The sequence below is a fragment of the Cherax quadricarinatus genome, chromosome 18 (assembly GCF_038502225.1).
Source record: "Cherax quadricarinatus isolate ZL_2023a chromosome 18, ASM3850222v1, whole genome shotgun sequence".
NCBI lineage: Eukaryota > Metazoa > Arthropoda > Malacostraca > Decapoda > Parastacidae > Cherax > Cherax quadricarinatus.
Genome location: NC_091309.1, coordinates 9,620,382 through 9,626,196, shown reverse-complemented (window position 1 = coordinate 9,626,196; position 5,815 = coordinate 9,620,382).

Below are 5,815 nucleotides of genomic sequence, written 5' to 3'. Positions count from 1 at the left end.
CTTACCTTGTATCCACCCTTCCTACTGTAATAATAATAATAATAATAATAATAATAATAATAATAATAATAATAATAATAATAATAATAATAATAATAATAATAATAATAATAATAATAATAATAATAACAATAATAATAATAATAATAATAATAATAATAATAATAATAATAATAATAATAATAATAAAAGTACATGTACAAGGTATACAGACCATAGCTGACATCAATGACATACTACTATATAGAAAGCCGCTTGTTATGCAGATTATTATTATTATTATAATCAAGGGGAAGCACTAAACCCGTAGGATTATACAGCGCCTATGGGGGGATGGAAGGCATTCAGGCTTAATTCAGGGAACTGGAGCACAGATCCAATTCCCTAGATCAAGAGCCCCTCACCAGCGTCAAGGAGCCTTCCTTGAGGGGTTGTTATGCAGAGCATTTCGAATGTTTCAACCCTTTCGCCGATAGTCGAACCCGGACACTCACCGTGTGAAGCGAGAGCTTTTGCCACCAGGCCACGGGGCAATATCTCTCCTGCCTGGTGGCTAAAGCTCTCGCTTCACACGGCGATGTCCGGGTTCGATCCCCGGCGAGGGTAGAAACACTGGACGTGTTTCCTTACACCGGTTGTCTGTGTTCACCCATCAGTAAAATGGGTACCTGGGTGTTAGTCGACTGATGTGGGTCGCATCCTGGGACAAAACTGACCTAATTTGCCCGAAGTGCTCTGCATAACAAGGGGATCGAGACAGCATACTCCGCCACTATTCAAGATTCTTAATTTACTCAATATACAAAACACCCACACTTTTTATTGTGCCTACTACATACATAGGACACTGCACTTTAATGTAAACCCTCCTCTTAAACTTCGCCTTAACAGCTGCAACAGAACACACAACCATAATACAAGACACAGAACATTCCTTGATTCCCCTCGTGTCCATCTCTCCCTATGCCAAAACGCTATGCACATAAAAGGCCCTAAGATTTGGAATTCACTGTCAGAGAACACTAAAGGACCCTTGTCTGCAATTCAGTTCAAGACTCTTCTTAGAAATCATCTACTCACCCAAAACTAAACAGCTTCCAAGCTGCTTTCAAATTCATCTCCATTACCACATACTGAGCTAAGGATCACAGTGTCACTCACCTAAATCCCAAGACTTCAAAACTAGATGCTCAGAGTTCATTACATTACTTAATACTACATTGTAAAAAATCAGTACCTGCACAAAATTGTTCTGACTTATACTCAATTGTACCAATCTCATATTGTAAAGTTCTTTCAACATGTCCCATTGTAATATTCCCATATTGTAATTTAGCCATTTTACTGTTGATATATACAACCTGTATACTACTTTCAACTTGTCCCATTGTATTATTCCCATATTGTAATTTAAGTCAATTTATTGTTTGCTATATATAAAAACAGATGTACAACTTTAACAAACTATGATCTACTTGTCTAGTATTAAGTTAGTCTGTAACCCATTATATTTAGTCTGCCCGTAATGCCTAGGCATGATAGTGGCTCACTTTGCAATGCAAATCATTATTGTAATTATACACTGTAAACTATCTATGTAAATAAGACTCCCTACAACATGTCAATTCCACTGTCAACTTGCAAAGAAATATGTGGAAAATTTTTTAATTTTCCGAAACTATAGTGCCTAATAGGTGTTTAATGTGTCTATATGGGTCAAAAATGTATTTGAAAATAAGAGTAGAACCAAGAGTTCCCTTTGCGCATGCGCGGATGTGCGGGAGGGGGAGGCGCGTATGGTTTTGAATGGTGGTGAGGAAGCTGAGAAAACATGGAACCACGAAATTGACGTTCACGGTGGCCTAAGGATTAATATAGGCCTCATCTCATAATAAGAAGTGTCGTAATTGTTCCTGGTGGAGAGTGAGGGAACGGGATTTACGGGACCACAGTAATAGAGTGGTAAAAATGTGATAAAGAGCGGGTGACTGACGCGTCACAATGGACTGTGTCCTGGGGAAAATTACCCTTGGATTAATCAGCACTCATCGGTCTCAGATCTTAATGGAGTGACCTCTAGTTTGTATAATAGTTATGAGACGTTAAATCGGCTTGTGAATTGTAATGTAATTAATGATAATAACGCTAAGTTAAGAGAATATGTGAAGTGAAATAAGTCGTTTGCTCCGAGTGAACACGTTAGACCTCGTTGTTAACGAGACGAGGAAAGGGAAACTCCTTGAGTCACGACGTCTAAAGCAGGACAAACCAGCGGATACCTCGTCCTGCTGGAATGAGAATCGTGTCGGTGTAGCAGGACATCGAAAATGAGATGGTGAATCAAGAAATGAGGAATATCAATCACCCACAGTTAAGTAACCCTTCTAGTTATAGCAACCTTAGACTGGCCAGTAGTGGTATGTTATAATTAGATAGGTTACGAGTGATCCAGCTACATCAAGTGACCACCAGAGAACATCTGGTAAGTAGTGGGATTATGTACAAATGTTTTCCTTGACGGATGTATCCAGGTGTGTCCTACCCCCCCCCCTTCATTCAGTTAAACTAATATAATCTATACAGTCCACAATTAATTAGTAGCACCGTACTTGTGGGTGCTACCCAATCCATACTGGTCTCGGATAGATATGGATAAGATTGTGAGGTCGAGGGGACCACTTGGTGCGACCAGGGGTGGTTAAGTTTTCTCACATGTCTACACGGGGTGACTACGGTAAACAATATGATTGTCTCCCAATGAGATTACTGGTATGTATATAATGTTGAGGTACATACAGGTAAACACCCTAGAAAATTTTCCATAAAATAAATGTGATTTGATTCGATGATTTGATTTGATATCATTAATCTCAGCTAGGACTGTATATCTTGTACATGTACTTGAAGTAAATAAAGATATTATTATTATTATTATTATTATTATTATTATTATTATTATTATTATTATTATTATTATTATTATTATTATTATTATTATTATTATTATTATTATTATTATTATATTAAAGATGGACGATGAAAGAAAAGGGAATATGAGTCCTTCGTAAATATAAAAAGACGCTAGAAGCTCCCAAATAGACCAGGTGGACGCCCTTTGCCAAGCCCTAGCCGAGCGAGACCCCCGATGGAAATAAGTTACATTGTCTGTCTGACCTTTTTGGGTTATCCTGGGTAATCTACACATATGCTGCTATGTATGATAATTTATGTAACTGTATTTATGTGTACCTGTACCTGAATAAAATTACTTACTTACTTACTTCACCTGAGTTTAGTAACCGGCTTCCCAACAAAACCGTTAAAGAATTATCCGGAGAGGGGAAAAATGGAGCTGGCTAAAATTATTTTAGGTCGATGAAAGGTGCGACCAAAGTATACGAGGACAAGCGTCCCAGAGAGAACGATGGAAATTTGTCAGTGGAGCTAATGCGAGAGCGAGATGTCCACCCTCGACGAAGGCTGCTGCAGAAGTCCAGGGACAATATTACCCGTGGCCTTGTGGCTAAAGCTCTCGCTTCACACATCGAGGGTCTGGGTTCGACTTCCGGCGAGGGTAGAAACATTGGGCGTGTTTCCTTACACCGGTTGTCTATGTTCACCCATCAGTATAAAATGGGTGCCTGGGTGACTGGTGTGGGTGACATCCTGGGACAAAACTGACCTAATTTGCCCGAAATGCTCTGCATAACAAGCTGCTTTCTATACAGTAGTATGTCATTGATGTCAGCTAGGCTTGTATACCTTGTACATGTACTTGTAGAAATAAAGATATATTGTTATTATATTATATATTATACCCACCAGAAACCACAGTTTTCTACGTGTTTATGAGGGGATTTATAGGGCCACTGACAACTTACGCCGTACCGAACCCTGCTGCCAGGTGTCCTGGAAAGAAATTTCCCCCAAATTGGAAATACAATAAATTGACTTGCAGGGTTGTGTATCATATGTCCCCGATACACTCCGAGACTCGCAGAAAGGCGCATGTGTGGGTTAGGATTTCCTGGCGATCAATAGGGTGGGAACCACGATCGTCGAGGACCCTAATGGAAACAAGTCACTTTGTCTAGCTTTTTGGGGTTATCCTGGGTAATCTACACACATGCTGCCATGTATGATAATTTAAGTAACTCTGTATGTGTACCTGTACCTGAATGCGCTTACTTACCTACTAGTCGCTGTTGTTGAGGTTTTCAAGGGACACTGATAGCTTACGCTGTATCAAGCGCAGGTGTAGGTGTAGGTGTAGAGAGATAAGTAATATTTCCCAAAGGTGGTCGATGAAAGGAAAAGGAACATAGTTCCTTCTCAAATAAAAACGGGAACTAAAAAATCCCAATAATGTCAAGAGGACCCCTTTTGTCTAAGTCCTTTCAGAGCGGAACACCTACACCCCTGTTCAGCAGTCAGCTACCGTGAAATCTTTGCAGAGAAAATAGAGGAAGCTAATGGATAGTACCCTGGCCATTAATGTGCCTAGGGGGCAGGATAAGATATAAAGCGTCCAGGAGAGAATGTGGAAAATTTGTTACATGCTCAGGCGAGAGTAAGACATCTGTACTCCACCAAGGCTAACACAGAAGTCGCTGGAGACCTGGGGTCCTTTGCTAAGTAATGACGGGGGAGAGGGAGGGTCGGGGAAAAAATATTACAAAGATATGACTGATAATTGAGAAGGAAATAAGGACTCCCATCGGAAAAAAAATGGAAACAGATGTTTACAATTAGGTCAGATTAATCCCAATAAAAATATTATTTTATTTCAATAGATTATTTTGGGTTAACTCTATATGATGTACTATTTTGCGCGCCCATAATATGTACGCCCTTAAGATGATTGTAAAAAAATATATTTATATGTAATGCCCAACTAAAAATTAATTTACTTTAGCCTAAAGCTGTCAGTCACTTGCTCATCACCCTGCCTGAGTCAGTGACCGACTTCCTATAAAAACCGTCGAAAATCCGGTGAGGAGATGATACACTCATCTATTTCTGATCGCAGGATCACTTTTCAGCTCCTAACCCAGCCTCTTAACTTGCCATGTGCCAGATTCACTCCCTCGTAGGTTCTATCGTACCTGTTCTTAAAGCTATGTATGGAGCCTGTCTGCCACTTCTTCATCGAGATCATTCCACTTCCCGACCACTCTGAGACTATAAATACTTCTTGACATGTATGGGGACACTGACCAGATGTCTAGCGGCCAGAATTGTAATGAGAAACGTTCAGGTTAGAGGTAAAAAATTTTGTTAACAAAGATGAGAGCAGAGCGAGACGTCTACACCTGAGTAGAATATCTAGAACCTGATCTGTGTAACAAAGCCACATTATTACTGACGTCGAATAAGTGAAACTTATGCACAATTATTTAAAAGTTCACATAATTATAAATGTACTCACTAAGCTAGATTTATTCAAGTTAGATTTGTAGATTTTAAGTTATTTATTTTTTTTACACTAGTTACATTTCACTTTTTTGTTTGCATCCCAAACCCTCAATGGGACTAAATCACATTAAATTTATTATGTTATCCTAGCTTAAATCCACACGATAAACTTTTTTCTAAACTATAAACATCTATGCTATATAAGCAAATCCTAAATAAAAAAAAAATTGTATGCACTAATGACAGCATTATAAGCCCCCATGTGGCTTCCATGACTAATATAATATTTTATAAGATCTTGAGGTTAAGGATCATGACAACCAGAGTATTTCTGTATTTATTCTGAAAATTAGACTTTAGATACACAGGTATCCCAGCGGCAGCACCCGGCCGCCGGCGC